The sequence below is a fragment of the Pseudochaenichthys georgianus genome, chromosome 9 (genome assembly GCF_902827115.2).
Source record: "Pseudochaenichthys georgianus chromosome 9, fPseGeo1.2, whole genome shotgun sequence".
NCBI classification, from domain to species: domain Eukaryota; kingdom Metazoa; phylum Chordata; class Actinopteri; order Perciformes; family Channichthyidae; genus Pseudochaenichthys; species Pseudochaenichthys georgianus.
Genome location: NC_047511.1, coordinates 453,637 through 474,890, shown reverse-complemented (window position 1 = coordinate 474,890; position 21,254 = coordinate 453,637). Strand labels below are relative to the sequence as shown.

Sequence of the window (21,254 nt, the reverse complement as noted above, 5' to 3'; positions counted from 1 at the left end):
TCTAGAATGATGAGAATGAAAGGAAAGGAGGTTTCAAACTTCCTTTATAACCTCCTTTAGCTTAGGAACCACTGGACCTGCCTAACCGACAGGAGAAGCGAAAATGCTGCCCCACAATGCCTTGCAGCCGCAGCATTTGCCGTCACTCGAGTCTCGGCCGTTCACGGAAACAACCGATTATGACCGAGAAATGATATCATGAAAGTTACGGTGCTTATTAAGCATTTTAAAACGTAGGTGGTAAGTTGCCAAAGTGCTTTGTTTTGAACGTTCATCAGTATTATAATCAAAAAGAGAAATATGAACGTTAGTTTTCACTGAAATTATCAAATAAAGTCAACATTTCAGTCTTTACTGAGCTGTGTGGGGTTTGTTCAACTTTTAAAAGATGTTTGAATGGTGATATACACACTGATAGATGTTAAGGACTAACGTTTATAATAAATACATCTGTATTGATTTTAAGATCTTTAGTTCATACAATCATACTACGTATTGGGATCATTATATTAATGTGGACCGGAGGGAGAGGGTGACGAGCATAAGTTTCACTTTCCTTTTTTATTTCAATTCCAACTTTGGTCATGAAGAATATGTTTCTCTGTTGTCCACGTTCATAAAGCAAAGCAGCAGCATCAGAGCACGGTGCAGAGTCTCTAGATGAGTTCACAGGAGTCCCTCGTTCTTATTAAACATCCATGTTGTCGTCCGCTGTATAGAAAACTGTGGTTTCCATGGTTTCCCCACAGCAGCAGACGCACACAATGACGTCCGCTGGCGCATCATAAACACGTCGGATAGTGAAAGTGCATTCGGATTCTCTAAAGTACCGCAGTCTCTTCTCCTAAGTCCTTTTGAATTCTCCTATCCACTATCCCTTAACCCCGTGACGTTTCACTCAGAGGTCAAGGAATAGACGATAGGGTTAGAACTTAGGAGCTGATTTTTAAACTATCCGACTGCAGCCCCGGTGTCACTACCCGATCCGTCACCCTGCCCGATCGGTTCTGCGCATGTGCGAGAGGGTCCGCCATGTTGGACAACTCCGGACGGCAACACCAGATGGACACTTGACACAGTGGCTTTTAGCAAAGCGCAAAAAGAAAAACCGAGAGAGATGAGTTATTGTTATTACAACGTGACTTCACTATTATTTAACAACTCTTTTTATTGGGTTCTTTTATTTGGGGTTAAGTACATTGTCAGAATAAGTGAGGAATGAATTTAACTTCTGTTAGACAGCCATATGCCATACATTTTTGCATACATTCACAGTAAATATGTATTCAGTATGATAGCTGTCAAATAAATACAATTTCAGAATCAAACAGAGCACTCTCATAAGTCATAACTCGTAACACTATCAGAGACTGGATATATCCCCCCCCCCCCCCCCCCCCCCTCTCCCCTCTGGTCGCTACAATGAGGAAAATAAATTACGGGCCAAAAGTTGTATTTACAAGTATTACAAGTAAGCAGAGGACACCAAACCAACTGAGACCTGTCTGTCCGCTGCATCTACGCACACACTGTACCACACACACCTACACACTGTACCACACGCACGCACACACACACACACACACACACACACACACACACACACACACACACACACACACACACACACACACACACACACACACACACACACACACACACACACACACACACACACACACACACACACACACACACACACACACACACACACACACACACACACACACACACACACACACGCACATACAGCTCCTAAAACAGGCTACAGCCGTTGTGTATTTTATTGTGAAGCACTAAATGGTTTTAGAAAAATATCGACTCTTTGTAGATATCTACTAAACTAAAGCAAATAAAGAGAGTAGGTCTGTTATACTGAGTGATATATATTGTACACACTGCTCTGCTTTCTGCACCTCACAGCTGTTCTCACTGTAAACATCGCGTCGCGATGAAAGCAGTTTCTAAAATAATATCCAGGGGATGCATGCAGAGCTGTCATTGGCTGAGATAAGTCCGGCCGTGCGTCACGACTCTTTGAAACATCTCTGTTCCCGGAAATGCATCCGCGAAGGAGCCGTGGAGGACCCATCAGTGTATCCTCGGTTAGAGCTCCTCCAGAGAGCCTCCTCGACGCTCGATGCTCGGTCCTCGAAGTGCATTTAGAGAAATGGGATGTCCTTCAACATGGCGCGCTAAAATTCATTTCCGGGTCACTACCGGAGGACAGAGGAGTCGAGGAGGGGGATTTGATGAAATGAGAAAGGGCCACAGTAGGCATAGATATATATATATATAAACACTAGATGGCTCACACGCGCTGCTGGCCAATGGAGACCGACGTTGCCACTTGGCCGCCATCTCGCTACAGGCAGTGCTCTCATTCATAACATTATGGTTTACTATTTAAATAACCATAGCTTGCTCAATTTTCAACCGATTTTCAAACGGTTTGGTTTTTTATAAACATCAAAGATGTAGTTATGATACTGCATACTTATAATCATGGACTTTCATATGAAAATAACATTAATCAGATAAAGCAATAGCTATACACACACACAAGGTATTTATATTAAATATTTGCCGGTGTATATATTTCCATTTATTTTATTATATTGTCAATATTTAAAATAAATTATAAATAAATTATAAAATTAAAATACATTTATATTTTATATATAAAAATCGGTCTCATGTTACCACTCTGTAAACCAAGAGTTGTTAATTGAGCAATGCCTTAGCTTGAAGAACAGGGACACAACTAATGACAATAGCATATGTTGGTATATTATTTAGACATTCACACCTTTATCAGAAGAACCAAACCAACATAAAATGTGCTCACAGACAGGCCAGTTCTGTCTAATTTATCACAATTATTTTTGACATGAGATCTTCATATCATCCTAGTTTTGTATTTAGTTTCTAGATTTGTAAACAAATCCAGAACCTTTGAAATATGTTATTGAAAAAAGACCAAGAATAATATAAACTGTACCATATGTCCTTCTGTAGTCCATGTGTGGTTTGTCTTGACTCACCCCGGCTGATATATCACAAAATCCACTGTTTAAATTGTTCCCTATATTGCCCCTATGCCCCTGTAAGGTGTCCTTGGGTGTTATGAAAGGCGGCCCCCCAACATAAATGTATTATTATTATTATTAAGAAGAACAACTTGGTGTGGTGTGGAGGGGATGTAGGAAGCAGGAGCAGGTGGGGAGAGATGGGGCTTCAAGGTTCAAGGTTATTTGTTTTAAATGTGTCTTGCACACAATAAAATAAAATACAGTATACCACAAAACCAATAAGACACACAGTGACACATGGCACACTAACAATCAATCATCGTCCAGCCTCAGCTTTGGTATTCTTTCACAACCATGTTATGGGTTTATTAGACTGAGCAAACATAAACATATGTGGTGATCCCACGGGTTCTTGTTTGCAGACAGCGGCGATTGGAGCATCCGTAGGCTGCACAAAAGTCCGGCATAGTCAGGTACTTCTGTAAACACAAAGCCAGCAAATTCCTGTATCATAATGCAAGATGTTTTTAACAAGCCAAACCACTTGGAAGAAATCATGTGTAACTTAAGTTATGTTGAAAAGAAAGAGCAGTGCTGCCTCTCCCACTGGTGTAAAGTTGCTGGGTCAACTTTGTAATACTAGGTCTCACTGACAGCCTCTTGTTATTAGCCAGCTAATAAATACAACCACATACACAAAGAAAAGCTGCAATTTCAACATGTCCAAGCATCCTGTATCATAGCCATGCTAATAATGTTTATAATAAACCAAACCGTTTGTAAATCAGTCAAGATTTCAGCGAGTTAAGAGTATTTTTGTGCCGATCACTCACCTGACAACAGCTACCATAACGCGAATCAGAGTAACTGTTGACTGTAGCAAGATGGCGGCCAGTCAGCTACGCTGGAAAATCTCCCATGAGCCATCTAGTGTTTATATCATAGACTGTATATATAAATGGACGTAGGGTCCGTGACGTCACCCATAGGATTCTGCAGAGTTGCCGTGAAGCCCTTAGTAGGCGGAGTCGGCCACTAACGGCTCGACAGCGACGTCAGAGTCTAACGGCCCCTACACACGGCGGCGTGCGTTGCCGCTTGGCGGTGGGCGTGTCTTGAGCTTGGGGAATCAACGCGAGCAGCCCGACCAACAACCAACCACATGAATGTCCCGCCCCGGACATACAAAGCAAAGCATTCATGCTACATCCATGCTGGCTAAATATACTGTCTATGCTTGCTAGCTGTCCATTCAAACGAAGTACACTGGATATAAACTCCCCAAACAAGCGAAAACCTACCAGTTTCCCCCACTGTCTCTGCCACCTCCCCCCATGCCTGGCTCCTCCGGTTTTTATCCCTGTATGTTCCCTACCGCCACGATCATTTTCTCCTCCTTTTGTTGACATATGGGAAATAACTGCGGCCTGGCTCTCCCAACATACACCTGGTTTGATTGGCTACTGCTTGTACTGTCAGATTTACATACGAGGGATTTGATTGGCTGACGCCTCCGTTGAGGCGGCAAAAGTAGAACATTGCTCTACTTTTGCAGCGAGCACCTCGAGAGAAGCTACGCTTTACTACCAGAATGCAGTTCGGCGAATCGTGACGTCACCCCATTCAAAGTGAATGGGTAGAAGCGTTGAAGCGGCAACGCACGCCGCCGTGTGTAGGGGCCGTAACTCCCGCCTTCTCCCGCCTGCTCCAAATAAGGGCAAAGAGGCGGTGCTGAGGCGGAGCCGAGGTTGGACAGGGCGGGACCTGCTGCCACCGAGCGTGACGTTCCAGACCTAGCTCAGGCTAAGAAGCTAAGCTAACATGCTCTATTCAGTATTAAGCTAACAACCTATGCTAACAACCCAGCTTGAGGTCACTGCTCCTCGTTCCCGGCATATTCTGAAGGTAAGATACCCTGTAACTTTACAAAACTTGTTCTTTTGATTTAAATGTTCTTGAACCTACACTATACAATTGTTTTTTAAGTGCTTCACCGTTTTTCAAATATAAATGTCATTTGTAACTAAACTTTGTAAACTAGCAGAGATATGGCCAGTGTTGCGTGAATTAAATGTGATTAATGAAATATGACTGTAGAAAAAGAAAGGTGCTTTTATATTGATTAAACCATTTTTATTTATTTCAGCATTAAGAAAAATGAAGATGGCAACCTCCTCCACGCCAAACTGCACAACCTGTAAGTTGATGGTCCTGGCTTACTTTACATGACTTCAGATGGTTGACATTACACACAAACATACTATACATATACATGTGTGCACAATTGTAGATAAACAGCACACAGTATATAAATATATATATATAAACTGTGTGCTGTTAATCTGTTTTTTGAGGTTTTGCTCTCTTGTTACTTTTAACCATACAGGTGTGATTTCATAGTTATTTTGCATGTTATTGTCAAAGGAACAAAATGAGAAACCCTTTATAATTGATTTGATATTCCTCATGATCTGAAGCATGTGTTGCTCTCATTTATTTTCCTCCCATAGTGACTGTATGGATAATCGGAGACAGCTATGTCCGGCATGGAGCCCAGAGAGCTACAGAGACCATCGGCAGCAACCTTGGCCTCGACCTGAGGGTGTGCTGGTTCGGTTGGGGTGGACTGCGCTGGAGAGGTGTCCTCCCTTTCTTTTCCTACTCCCCGCGAGGAAGAGCAGTCCCGGATGTCCTCCTCATCCACTGTGGCGGCAATGACTTGGGGGATGTGCCCAGTGTTCAGTTGCTGAACCAGATGAAGGAGGACCTGCACCAGCTTCACCATCGGCACCCTGGCATGAAGATCATGCTCTCCCAGATGAACCAGAGGCGCCGGTGGAGGGCTGGTGCAAATCCTGTCAAAATGGACAAGGCCCGGAAGTTTGTTAACAGTGTTATGGCTACTTTTGTTCATAGCCTAAATGGTGCCATTGTTGACCACTCCAACATTAGACATGACAGTCCTGGGCTGTTTTTGCGAGATGGAGTTAATTTCACCCCTTGGGGAAATGATATTTTTTGTAAAGTCACTAGCCAATTGCCTGAAAGACCACCTCCAAAGACTGTGAACTGCTAAAATGTCAGTATCACTGTTTTTGGATTTGGCCTTTAGAGTATGTATTCTAAGGCCCTTGCTAAACCCAGACTGTCATGGCTAATGTTGAGTTAGATATTACATCTGTAGCCATAACACTGTTAACATGGCTGCTCTTCCTCTTCCCCACATCCCACCCCCCCTCTTCCCCCAATGGACTCTGTAGCTCTCCAGGCCCATGCTGGGCATGGCTGTCTGTCAAACCTTTTATTTTGTATTTGTTATGATGTTTTTTGTTATTTTATTTGTTAAAATAATTATGTATTTATGTAAATATTGAAAATAAATTACATTCATATTTTCCCTTCTTTTGTCTACTGCTTACTGAAAATGTTAGCTATCACATCCAAATGGGACTATCAAATGAAAGGATAAGCTTACCATACAATACAGAAAACATTACACATTAAGGCTCAACTCTTTTCCCAAGCCGGAGCAGTCTGAAAAGAGTCCCAAGTTTAAAAACACAAAATCTTGACAATGAATACTACGCTGTCATTTGTCAGTGACAATGCAAACAACAGGAAGGTCTCCCCTAGTCCCATGTATGTTGGCATCAATGTCATAAGCATACCATAGAATGTAATTATGAAGTGCAATACCCACAATCCCTACAGGGTCGTACCGTCACAGAAGATAATACCTTTTAGAGAGTTTCTAAATTTTTCAGTATGCAGATAAATATTTGTTTTACAATAGAACCTTTTTTCTCTATAAATGTTCCCACATGTTGTGAGCATCTACTTTAAATCTTTTGTCAACAAATAAAAAACATCTTAATTTCCTTTAGGACAACATTTTGTTCATAACACCACTACATTAACAACAAGCATAGGAAAATGATAACTGTCAACATTTAAGATTGTGCTTTTACTCTTTATTTAATCAGATCTATTTACATTGAAAATGTGATAAATACACAAGCCACATTGAAAGTTACATCTTGCATTTTATGAAAAGTAAAGGTTTCGAATCATTGTATGACTTAAAGGGATAGTGGAAATCCGCGAATTTTGGGTTTAACTTATGTATTTTTATTAAAAATAAGCATAATAAACCATTTTTTTAAATTTCATGCGCCTAGTTTCATTTTATTTTCAATTTTACTGCTCCCGACCACGCCCTCTCAATGAAACGAAATACTTCGGGAATCTTCAGGTGATGACGAAAACAAAGGAAGACGGGCACAAACATTGGACGAGGCACGAGTATTTTATTATGTTTTCTGGCTGATTTAATGCATCATTAGCCTGTACCATTGTGTACAACGCCATTTATTGCCTGTCGATTAGGCGACCGGAGGCCTCGTCATCCGATAATCCGGTACACAGTGTCGAATGTGTACACTACAGTCATCATATAGACATGATAGACTAACAGTACTGTGAGTACAGCCTACACTTGACAGGCAGCCTGGCTAGCCTAGGATTAGGACCATACTACGTCAAAAGACCGATTGGCTCTAGCTGTATATCATGCTAGTATACAATTCATTTACATTTATTCATGTAATTAATGCCCATAAGGCTGTTACATATACAATAATAAATGTGACAAGATAATTTACGTGAACCTGACCCTGGTATGTTATGAAATGTACCCATGCAGTCATCCTCGGGCATAGCCATAGGCCTACAGTGCATGCATGCCAACTTTTGCAATATATAATATAGCGCCTAGAGTGAGCTATGCTTAGGGACCTACCAGTCAAGATTATTTGTGCGTAGGGGTGCATCATCTGGCGCCTGGTCCTGGTCATCCTCGCCATTGCCCATGCCGTGAACTAACTCCATCACCTCGGGCTCGAACAAATAAGGACGTAATGGTCCATCGTCTGGCTCAATATTCTCACCATCGTCGCTTACTGAACCGGATTCAGATTCAGTTCCTAAAACTACATTTTCGCAGGAAAGCCGAGAGGATGTTTCTGACTCGCTATCATCACTGGATAGCTCGTACAATCCTTCTTCTTTGTCTGGTATATTTGCCCTTCCACGTTCATTCTGCATAGACGCCATGGTTTGTTATTGTTTCGTCTTCCTGAGTTTTCCTCACTTCCGGTTTGGCTGACTCGATCATTTCGTTTCTAAAAAAGTTCGGGGAAGCTGCAATAAAGTGCTTCTAACATGCGTAAGGCAATTATTATATTTTTTTAATCAGGTGTGATTGTTTTGGTACGTAATTATGCTTGTATATAAGTTAAAACGAAACTATTTGGGGTTCAATTTCCACTATCCCTTTAAGTACACTACAAAATAAATTAAAGATGTGCAACAACTGTATCAGTAATTAAAATGATATAACTTATGCACAGGCTTGGGAGGGCTACTTGCCAAAAACACAACCAGTAACTTCATGTGAGTATCAAGATATAAAAGTAATGTAACCTGATAACTTTCTTTTTGTTTTGGATTACTTCAATATCAAATGCAATGCAAATAAACACAGGAGAGAAGAAATATGAATATGATTTTTTTACTTAAAATGTATAATATAATACCATAAAGCAGATTCAGGCAGTAGGTGTAGAGATTCACAATGAAAGTATTATCCTCCAGAACAGTACGGCTTCCAGAGAAGAGGTACCATTTGATCATTTTACAACAACCACTATCTGCTCTTTTTAGGTTTTGAATAAGATTGTAATCCTGAGTTTCCCTATTATTAAAAAAAGTAAAACTAATCCGATTACATCTCTTCCTATGTAACTAAGGATTACACTTTCATTTTTTTCTATACGATCTTGATTCGTGTTCGATGTAATCCATTACTATCTAAGCCAATACAAGTCATAACTTTTGGAAAATTGTCTCAAGTTATAAATTATGCCTTCAATCTCTTTCACGTGGAGAAGACATCCCATTGGCCGAGGCGTTGCAACTTCCCTCAAGCGTCCTACATGAAAGAAAGATCACATGTTAGAAATGTGTGCACAAACTATTCAGTATGACCCGTCTTAGTTTAAAGCCCAAGTGTGAGAGTGAACAGAGGCGGAGTCTGTTTGTTGGCTGCTGCTGCCCAAACCAACACCCTCCTCACAAGCATTGACTGTTGGAATGTCATTATGCTCCACATGTGGAACAACAAAGGCTTCTTCAGGTGTGCCTTGTATCATAATGATGTTGCTCTGATCAGCAGCAAGACTGTTTTCACCACTACCATGGTCTACATCTGCAACCTCCTCATTGCTGTTAACAGTCGAACTAGGAGTGTCACTTACCTCGTCATTGCTACTCACCTGCTTTTCCTTCCAGGCTGTTGTTCTTTGGTGAAATAGAAAATGGTGGGCACTGCAGTGTTTTTCAGGCATCTCCTTCCCTAATAAAAATAATAAACAAAAACACATAAAATAACTTTTTGAGGTCTGTAGATATTCAACTTCCTTTTGAATAATGTTGTTTTAAATGTAAGAGTGCATTATAAAAGACAATAGAGGGCCAACATGTTAACTATGCAGTTAATCCATTCAACAATTACGTGTTTCCAAGATTCAGATTCAAAGGATTTATGTCATAGCACATAGGCTACAGTGTGGGAATGGCAATGAAAATCATCTGTCCCGAGCTCCTCCAACAATGCAACAGTTATATAAGACATAAAACAATAAAAGAAATTCAAAATTAAATTAAGAATAATAAATTAGTACAGGCAGAAATCTATATACACGTAAATATAATAAGACATATGCAAGAACAGAATGTAAAGATAAATATTGTATAGTAAAATTAAATTAAATAATTTTTTTTTTACAGTGATAGCTGTTAAGATAAATAAGTTATAAGATGACAACAGATGAATGAATGTTGCTATTAAAATAATGTAAAAAAAAGGTAATATAATTCATCTGTTTTTAACATAGAGTATGTGGGGGGAAATGGCAATTCTCTATCTATGATAAAGAGTCTTTGCATAAATTGAAGAGAAATGTGATGGTTTGCAAACAAATCGATTTCTATTTTTCTTTACTTAACTGGCAAAATCTTAATTTGGCCTTTAATAAAAAGAACATTACTCATCACTGATGTGCAAGCTGTGCCATAACAATTATTTAGCATTGTATAATGTATAACATGTATTTAATTAGTAACAACAATTTACACTCACAAATGGAACCAAGTTATTTTGTTTTTAAAAAAGGATCTGTACCCATGAGTCCGTGCTGAAGGGATGACTCTCAAAGTGTGCACTGCACAGGCGAGAAGAAACGTTGGGGGTCCATGTATTCCTCCGGATGTTCAGCACCCACTGGTCCAGCCTGTCTGGATCACCGAAAGGAAACCTTTATTCAAAAATACATGAAAACCGACCCAAAGACAACAGGAGGGTTAATGCCATATTCACTTAGTAACGCATGAACAACTTTTACAAATATTTCTATATAGTCTGTGTTGGTAAATGTAATCTAGGTTGCACATTTCCTGCTGAAATACATGCATGGGCCTACCAAGTTACTGCGTGGCACTTTGGTTTTGATAAAACAGTGTAGTTCCACTATATAAACGTTACATTCATAATCAAACGAGATAATATGCAAGATAAATAGCTATTTGTTGTTATTCTTAATGCTTGTCATTCACACGTTAATAAAATAAAATAAGTACCGATACATAGCAGAACAATTGTGGCGATGTTCAGCTTAATAAGCCTTGTTCAACATCATTTCTTTAGCTAATACTATAGCGGGCTGCAGGCGAACCAAGTCCGCATTTCGCTGCATTCCTTGATCTCCAGTTATAACGCCGGGCTCCGCCGCTGGCCGAAGCTAACGGAGCCGCAAAGGGCTAGCTACGGCTCCGGTTAGCTTCGGCGGCGGACTCCGGCGGCCACCACTGGGATAATTGGGTCCCCTTTTAACATTTGCTCCCATTTAGCATTATGGGCGTCATAGCCATAGACTATAAAAGTCTTACCCAAGGCTGAATCATAAACTAAACTGTATATATATATATACACATGCATAAAGGGTTACGTCCTTAGCTGGCTACATAACAAGCTAAGCTAACAAGCACACAAACACCTGCTAACGGGGTTAACATGTATAATATTATCATTTTACTCACCGAAAAAAGCTGTGAGTAGACTTCTTGGAAGTTCTGTTAGTACATTCAAGCGCACAGCACGACATCTTAATTGTCTGGTATATCACCACGAACACGGCTAAAGCTAAAGGGTCAAGTACAGTACTATGACTAACTAACGTTGTAGCCTCTATGGTTGTAGCCTAGCAGAGTGGACAAGTTGCTGTTAGCTGACAGTGAGGCACGTATCTGTCAATCAAAGTGACCACGCCCTAATGTATGCACAAACTTTAAGACCTAATATAAATAAAAGGGTCGCGTTAGAAAACAATTCACTCACAGATCCATAATCATGAAGGTGGAATCTAACTATATCGATAATAAAATGTATGGAGCCAGGGAGAGAAACATGTTTTTTTCTGCTGTAAAGTTGGGCATTTTAACATGGGTTCTATGGAAATTGCTCCTTTCTGCAGCCATCGCCTATCGGCCAATATATGAACTGCAGTGTGTGGCACTTCCGTATTGGCTTCCCGGCTCTTCCCCAGAGTTTGCCGCTTGGTTTATATACATAGATATATATAAACACTAGATGGCTCATGGGAGATTTTCCAGTGTAGCTGACTGGCCGCCATCTTGCTACAGTCAACAGTTACTCTGATTCGCGTTATGGTAGCTGTTGTAAGGTGAGTGATCTGCACAAAAATACTCTTAACTCGCTGAAATCTTGACTGATTTACAAACGGTTTGGTTTATTATAAACATTATTAGCATGGCTATGATACAGGATGCTTGGACATGTTGAAATTGCAGCTTTTCTTTGTGTATGTGGTTGTATTTATTAGCTGGCTAATAACAAGAGGCTGTGAGTGAGACCTAGTATTACAAAGTTCACCCAGCAACTTTACACCAGTGGGAGAGGCAGCACTGCTCTTTCTTTTCAACATAACTTAAGTTACACATGATTTGTTCCAAGTGGTTTGGCTTGTTAAAAACATCTTGCATTATGATACAGGAATTTGCTGGCTTTGTGTTTACAGAAGTACCTGACTATGCCGGACTTTTGTGCAGCCTACGGATGCTCCAATCGCCGCTGTCTGCAAACAAGAACCTGTGGGATCACCACATATGTTTATGTTTGCTCAGTCTAATAAACCCATAACATGGTTGTGAAAGAATACCAAAGCTGAGGCTGGACGATGATTGATTGTTAGTGTGCCATGTGTCACTGTGTGTCTTATTGGTTTTGTGGTATACTGTATTTTATTTTATTGTGTGCAAGACACATTTAAAACAAATAATCTTGAACCTTGAAGCCCCATCTCTCCCCACCTGCTCCTGCTTCCCACATCCCCTCCACACCACACCAAGTTGTTCTTCTTAATAATAATAATACATTTATGTTGGGGGGCCGCCTTTCATAACACCCAAGGACACCTTACAGGGGCATAGGGGCAATATAGGGAACAATTTAAACAGTGGATTTTGTGATATATCAGCCGGGGTGAGTCAAGACAAACCACACATGGACTACAGAAGGACATATGGTACAGTTTATATTATTCTTGGTCTTTTTTCAATAACATATTTCAAAGGTTCTGGATTTGTTTACAAATCTAGAAACTAAATACAAAACTAGGATGATATGAAGATCTCATGTCAAAAATAATTGTGATAAATTAGACAGAACTGGCCTGTCTGTGAGCACATTTTATGTTGGTTTGGTTCTTCTGATAAAGGTGTGAATATCTAAATAATATACCAACATATGCTATTGTCATTAGTTGTGTCCCTGTTCTTCAAGCTAAGGCATTGCTCAATTAACAACTCTTGGTTTACAGAGTGGTAACATGAGACCGATTTTTATATATAAAATATAAATGTATTTTAATTTTATAATTATTTATAATTTATTTTAAATATTGACAATATAATAAAATAAATGGAAATATATACACCGGCAAATATTTAATATAAATACCTTGTGTGTGTGTATAGCTATTGCTTTATCTGATTAATGTTATTTTCATATGAAAGTCCATGATTATAAGTATGCAGTATCATAACTACATCTTTGATGTTTATAAAAAACCAAACCGTTTGAAAATCGGTTGAAAATTGAGCAAGCTATGGTTATTTAAATAGTAAACCATAATGTTATGAATGAGAGCACTGCCTGTAGCGAGATGGCGGCCAAGTGGCAACGTCGGTCTCCATTGGCCAGCAGCGCGTGTGAGCCATCTAGTGTTTATATATATATATATCTATGCCTACTGTGGCCCTTTCTCATTTCATCAAATCCCCCTCCTCGACTCCTCTGTCCTCCGGTAGTGACCCGGAAATGAATTTTAGCGCGCCATGTTGAAGGACATCCCATTTCTCTAAATGCACTTCGAGGACCGAGCATCGAGCGTCGAGGAGGCTCTCTGGAGGAGCTCTAACCGAGGATACACTGATGGGTCCTCCACGGCTCCTTCGCGGATGCATTTCCGGGAACAGAGATGTTTCAAAGAGTCGTGACGCACGGCCGGACTTATCTCAGCCAATGACAGCTCTGCATGCATCCCCTGGATATTATTTTAGAAACTGCTTTCATCGCGACGCGATGTTTACAGTGAGAACAGCTGTGAGGTGCAGAAAGCAGAGCAGTGTGTACAATATATATCACTCAGTATAACAGGCCACTCTCTTTATTTGCTTTAGTTTAGTAGATATCTACAAAGAGTCGATATTTTTCTAAAACCATTTAGTGCTTCACAATAAAATACACAACGGCTGTAGCCTGTTTTAGGAGCTGTATGTGCGTGTGTGTGTGTGTGTGTGTGTGTGTGTGTGTGTGTGTGTGTGTGTGTGCGTGTGGTACAGTGTGTAGGTGTGTGTGGTACAGTGTGTGCGTAGATTCAGCGGACAGACAGGTCTCAGTTGGTTTGGTGTCCTCTGCTTACTTGTAATACTTGTAAATACAACTTTTGGCCCGTAATTTATTTTCCTCATTGTAGCGACCAGAGGGGGGGGGGGGGGGGGGGGGGATATATCCAGTCTCTGATAGTGTTACGAGTTATGAGAGTGCTCTGTTTGATTCTGAAATTGTATTTATTTGACAGCTATCATACTGAATACATATTTACTGTGAATGTATGCAAAAATGTATGGCATATGGCTGTCTAACAGAAGTTAAATTCATTCCTCACTTATTCTGACAATGTACTTAACCCCAAATAAAAGAACCCAATAAAAAGAGTTGTTAAATAATAGTGAAGTCACGTTGTAATAACAATAACTCATCTCTCTCGGTTTTTCTTTTTGCGCTTTGCTAAAAGCCACTGTGTCAAGTGTCCATCTGGTGTTGCCGTCCGGAGTTGTCCAACATGGCGGACCCTCTCGCACATGCGCAGAACCGATCGGGCAGGGTGACGGATCGGGTAGTGACACCGGGGCTGCAGTCGGATAGTTTAAAAATCAGCTCCTAAGTTCTAACCCTATCGTCTATTCCTTGACCTCTGAGTGAAACGTCACGGGGTTAAGGGATAGTGGATAGGAGAATTCAAAAGGACTTAGGAGAAGAGACTGCGGTACTTTAGAGAATCCGAATGCACTTTCACTATCCGACGTGTTTATGATGCGCCAGCGGACGTCATTGTGTGCGTCTGCTGCTGTGGGGAAACTATGGAAACCACAGTTTTCTATACAGCGGACTACAACATGGATGTTTAATAAGAACGAGGGACTACTGTAAACTCATCTAGAGACTCTGCACCGTGCTCTGATGCTGCTGCTTTGCTTTATGAACGTGGATAACAGAGAAACATATTCTTCATGACCAAAGTTGGAATTGAAATAAAAAAGGAAAGTGAAACTTATGCTCGTCACCCTCTCCCTCCGGTCCACATTAATATAATGATCCCAATACGTATGATTGTATGAACTAAAGATCTTAAAATCAATACAGATGTATTTATTATAAACGTTAGTCCTTAACATCTATCAGTGTGTATATCACCATTCAAACATCTTTTAAAAGTTGAACAAACCCCACACAGCTCAGTAAAGACTGAAATGTTGACTTTATTTGATAATTTCAGTGAAAACTAACGTTCATATTTCTCTTTTTGATTATAATACTGATGAACGTTCAAAACAAAGCACTTTGGCAACTTACCACCTACGTTTTAAAATGCTTAATAAGCACCGTAACTTTCATGATATCATTTCTCGGTCATAATCGGTTGTTTCCGTGAACGGCCGAGACTCGAGTGACGGCAAATGCTGCGGCTGCAAGGCATTGTGGGGCAGCATTTTCGCTTCTCCTGTCGGTTAGGCAGGTCCAGTGGTTCCTAAGCTAAAGGAGGTTATAAAGGAAGTTTGAAACCTCCTTTCCTATCATTCTAGAGAATTCGAACGGCACTTATCATGGCTGCCACTGAGGGACTTCCGGGTCATTTCACTCCTTTAGGAAGGTTCCTAAGCTAAATGGACTATTCGACTTCAGCCCTACACCTGCAAGGTTGCTGCTTCTCACTCAGCCATCTTGAAAGTTCTCGACAATCGCAACTGCGCAGGTCTGCGCAGGTTTTGCTTGTCTCAAACAAGCCTAGTGTGTTTCGTGCCTGCAGGCTGCAGCACGTCTTTTTCTCCGGTCGGGTCGTGGAAGACCGGAAGCTGTGTGGTTCATAAAAACATGTTCTTACTCAATATCAAGCCACAGTTATTGCTTTTATTTTAAATCGTATAATTTCGGACTTTTGTTGTCGTCTGTGAGGAAAATAAATGGGGCTCAGAGCCTCAGGATACTGAAATCTGTATTTTTTAAATCTTTTTCTCCTTCTAATTTGTTATTCTTTTCAAAATAACACACTGTTATTTACTCACCAATAACACACAATTAATTTTGCTTTTATTTATTGGTTTAATTCCATAATCTCGGGCTTTTTTGGCGTCCGTAAGGAACTGAATTTCAAAATAAATATAACAGAAAACAGAGGTAGGCATTTCGAGCGATTACCCAAGATCCTCAGCTATGTTTTAAGCTCGCTGATTGGATGTGTTAGCCGCAATGCATGCTGGGATTTGGTGTTTATATTATATGAAATCCGGAAAACATTTTAAAAGTATAAAATAATTAGTGCTGTCAAAATTATCGCGTTAACGGCGGTAATTAATTTTTTGAATTAATTGCGTTAAAATATTTAACGCATTTAACGCATGTGCAGAATGGCCCGCCCCATACGTGCCACCAGTGGCAGCGCCAGGGTATGGCTGGGGTAGGCTACACCCATACCAAGAAATGGCTTAGCCCCACCATGAAAAATGATGTTAAAGTAAGCAAAATAAAGTCTGCCAACTCGCGCGGAGTAAATTGCACAGACAGCAGTTAGTATGATTGATTTCAGTAGCCACGGCTTTGAAAACTTTTGTCACGTAGTGATCGTCTTCTCAATAGAACATCTTTGATAACGGCGTGGTGTTGTTGCAGGAAGTCCCGACGGAGAATACTCTTGCTGTAGTACAGGGCAGAGCCATATAATAGTAATAATATGGCTCCGGTACAGGGGTGCACATAACTGGTACGCAGGTTATGTGCGTAATCTGAAATGCGTACCGTCACTTGTGTCACAAAGCGCATTTGCGTACCGACGTACTTGTGAAGCTTTTCCAGAAGGCGGTTAGATCACCGGACGACAGAGTCGGTCTCCGTGTGCACAGACAGGGCTGCTGTTAACGTCGGTCTGTACAACGGAACTGTGCCAAAACTACGCCAACCGGCTGCAGAGGGAGACTTCCCCCCCCCCCCCCCCCCCTTCACTGGAGAACTGCGCTAAAACAGCTGATCACAACGTTCACACTCTGTGGTCACGAAGTACTCCACTAGCCCCCCCTCTGTCGACTTTCCTGAAGTACTCCCCCGTTGATAGAAATCAACACGTAATGAATTAAGACCCCACGGTTTGATGATTGATAGGTGTGTGGGCTGTCTTTCATTTTGACACACAGAATTTTTTTATAATAAACATAGATACTGTATGTTAAATGGATATATCCGCCTGCTTTCATTTATCTTTCCATTCCCACAACAATATACATAAATAAATGGCATATTTTGGACATAGTTCGAATGGTGATTAATCATGATTAATTAATTTTTAAGCTGTGATTAATCTGATTAAAAATTGTAATCGTTTGACAGCCCTAAAAATAATACTTAATTCCGAGTGCTCTTGCTTTTCTCTTTGAAAGTCATCACATAACGGCATTGTAATACACGGTTCGGCTGCATTACATATTACAGATCTGCCGTAGTTCTTTATTTAGAGAGCCCTGATGAGAAGACCTTTGGAAAAACTGGAAGAAATGGCGCCGAAACTGAATACTTGACGTGGATCATAAATATATCAACAACTAAACAACATCTTCAATTTCTCTTCACACTTTTACATTTGATCTAATTCATAGATAGGTTATATTTACACCATAACGGTGCACAGCTGATAAAAAAGGACTGTAGTTTTCAAAGATATTACTGATTTTCTTTGAATGTAAGAATGTAAATACTGAGTCTGAAATAGTATAGCAATATGCTGTAAAATGATGTGAAAGCATGCATAAAACTATACATCTTCAGATGTTGTACATACACACTAATAATACAAAGTTATTATGGCTGTGTGCACCTTGTGTGCACCTCCTAGTGGTTAAAGCACGTTATTGAATTATTGTTTTTATGTGTTATATTTGATTAAAAAAATATTAAGAGTACATACTTTCATAGGGGGAAAGTATAAATATAGAAATATAGAATATAAAAAATCAAGAAGATACTATAAGTGATCTCTACAATAAAACAGTTTAGTGCAGGATGTACACAGATATTAATAGGAGGAGGTGCAAAACAGAAAAACGGATTAACCTTTATTTAAACATTAAATATTAAGCCTGACAAAGTAATTAACGTCTAATATATTGCTTTCCTGCAATGTTAACTATGTTGAAGCACTTATTTTAACTGATGTTATACACATTAATTATACTCTTATGTATGTAGATAGAATAAGAAATGTGCAGAATATGACAGTTTAATGGTGGAGGTACACACATATTGATAGATGTCTTGTAATGCACTGTTGAGGAACCTGTGACCCAAGTTTTTCATTCATTGCATAACTACACCGTAGTTGTGTATATGATATGTCAATAAACCTTTGAAAATCTTGAAAGGGATGTGCAAAATAGCCATAATATACAGTCTTTAATGAACTATTAGTAGAGAATAACGAGTAATGAATATACTTGATTACTTGTTTCCATTCATGTCAATTGCAGATACATGTTTAGTCTTCTCAAGCACCAACTATCAAATATCTCTCCTGATTGTTGGCACTTGACAATCACCTTACCTGAATTTTACTCAGGTGTAACTAAAGTCTGATTTAAGGGTTGTTTATATTTCACATAATTAATCAGAATCTGCAAAGTAACTCAAATAAATGCAGTGGAGTAAAAATACCAGGTTAACCTCTGAATTGTAGTGGAGTAGAATTACAAAGTAGCAATGAGCTGTCATGTGGGTATACGGCATTAATATAATGCTGCGCATTATGGACACAAGCGATTTTCACCCATTTATTAATTATATGTTTTGATAACACCAATGTGTTTAATAATGGCAACTTCTAATTGTGGGAAAAACGAAAACGTTCAGTAGAGACGTCCCATAGAACATTTTGCGAAACACAATAGCCAGCATGTGTAGTTCTGGGGGGGTGTTCGATTCCAGTTTTGGATAGTCTGGCGTGGTTTAGTTCCATTTCACACAGCTGTTTGACGCTCTGCGTATCCTTACGGGAACTGTAGTCCTACACGATAGCTGGGGATTATGGGTAGTGTAGTGTCTTCGGCCATCCTAAACTCAGAAATGTTGACAATTGCAATGATGCTCGAAATGTCCCTTATAGGCCTACGTCTGTTTCCGGTTATTTTTATTTTGAAATTCAGTTCCTGACGGACACCAAAAAAGCCCGAGGTTATGGAATTAAACCAATAAATAAAAGCAAGGATAATTGTGTGTTATTGGTGAGTAAATAACAGTGTGTTATTTTGAAAAGAATAACAAATTAGAAGGAATTTTTTTTTTTTTAAAATACAGATTTCAGTATCCTGAGGCTCTGAGCCCCGTTTATTTTCCTCACAGACGGCAACAAAAGTCTGAAATTATACGATTTAAAATAAAAGCAATAATTGTGGCTTGATATTGAGTAAGAACATGTTTTTATGAACCACACAGCTTCCGGTCTTCCACGACCCGACCGGAGAAAAAGACGTGCTGCAGCCTGCAGGCACGAAACACGTTACCAGTAGAAATACTATTACCAATATGACCCAAAGTGGTTGAACACTGTATACAGAATATTTAAAAAAAAAGAAATCCCTGAAAAATAATGTTTTTTCATATACTTTTTAAGGTTTCCACCCAACTACAGTACATACGGTGTGAAATGTTATCTTGAAGTAAAGCCGGTCTAACTGTCCCAGTAGCACTGCACAAAAGACACTGAACGCCTCCTCTACAGGGTCAATTAAGTTGCCTGACTTTACAAAATACTACATCTGTTTGAATTCCAACCCTTCAAATGGACAAGCTGCTGCCTCCAATCTGGTGTGCACACCGATTGTGATTCATACACTGAACAAAAATATAAATGCAACACTTTTGTGTGGAATGTTGGTCCACTCCTCTTCAATGGCTGTGCCAAGTTGCTGGATATTGGCAGGAACTGGAACACGCTGTCGTATACGCCGATCCAGAGCATCCCAAACATGCTCAATGGGTGACATGTCCGGTGAGTATGCTGGCCATGCAAGAACTGGGATGTTTTCAGCCTCCAGGAATTGTGTACAGATCCTTGCAACATGGGGCCGTGCATTATCATGCTGCAACATGGGGCCGTGCATCAACATGCTGCAACATGGGGCCGTGCATCAACATGCTGCAACATGAGGTGATGGTCGTGGATGAATGGCACAACAATGGGCCTCAGGATCTCGTCACGGTATCTCTGTGCATTCACAATGCCATCAATAAAATGCACCTGTGTTCGTCGTCCATAGCATACGCCTGCCCATACCATAACCCCACCACCACCATGGGCCACTCGATTCACAACATTGACATCAGAAAACCGCTGACCCACACGACGCCACACACGCTGTCTGCCATCTGCCCTGAACAGTGAAAACCGGGATTCGTCCGTGAAGAGAACACCTCTCCAACGTGCCAGACGCCATCGAATGTGAGCATTTGCCCACTCAAGTCGGTTACGACGACGAACCGGAGTCAGGTGGAGACCCCGATGAGGACGACGAGCATGCAGATGAGCTTCCCTGAGACGGTTTCTGACAGTTTGTGCAGAAATTCTTTGGTTATGCAAACCGATTGTTGCAGCAGCTGTCCGAGTGGCTGGTCTCAGACGATCTTGGAGGTGAACATGCTGGATGTGGAGGTCCTGGGCTGGTGTGGTTACACGTGGTCTGCGGTTGTGAGGCCGGTTGGATGTACTGCCAAATTCTCTGAAACGCCTTTGGAGACGGCTTATGGTAGAGAAATGAACATTCAATTCACGGGCAACAGCTCTGATGGACATTCCTGCTGTCAGCATGCCAATTGCGTGCTCCCTCAAAACTTGCAACATCTGTGGCATTGTGCTGTGTGATAAAACTGCACGTTTCAGAGTGGCCTTTTATTGTGGCCAGCCTAAGGCACACCTGTGCAATAACTATGCTGTCTAATCAGCATCTTGATATGCCACACCTGTGAGGTGGGATGGATTATCTCGGCAAAGGAGAAGTGCTCACTATCACAGATTTTTTCAGATTTGTGAACAATATTTGAGAGAAATGGTTATTTTGTGTATAAAGAAAATGTTTTAGATCTTTGAGTTCATCTCATGAACAATGGGAGCAAAAACAAAAGTGTTGCATTTATATGTTTGTTCAGTGTACATACTGTAGCCTATATGTCACAGTGAATGTGAGAAATCAGTGGTTTTGCAAGAACACTGGTGATTCTGTGAAATCACTGGCTGATTAGTGGTTTTTCAAAAGCACTTACTAGTGATT

The 21,254-nt window shown here is 40.4% G+C and overlaps 1 long non-coding RNA gene across 1 annotated transcript; it reads left to right on the top strand.

Annotated features, from left to right (window-relative positions):
- Positions 1 to 4,769: 4,769 nt before the first annotated feature.
- Positions 4,770 to 6,343, top strand: LOC139434367 (uncharacterized). Its single transcript, XR_011643714.1, has 3 exons — positions 4,770 to 4,937; positions 5,179 to 5,229; positions 5,543 to 6,343. It is a non-coding gene; the product is annotated as an uncharacterized lncRNA (long non-coding RNA).
- Positions 6,344 to 21,254: the final 14,911 nt, after the last annotated feature.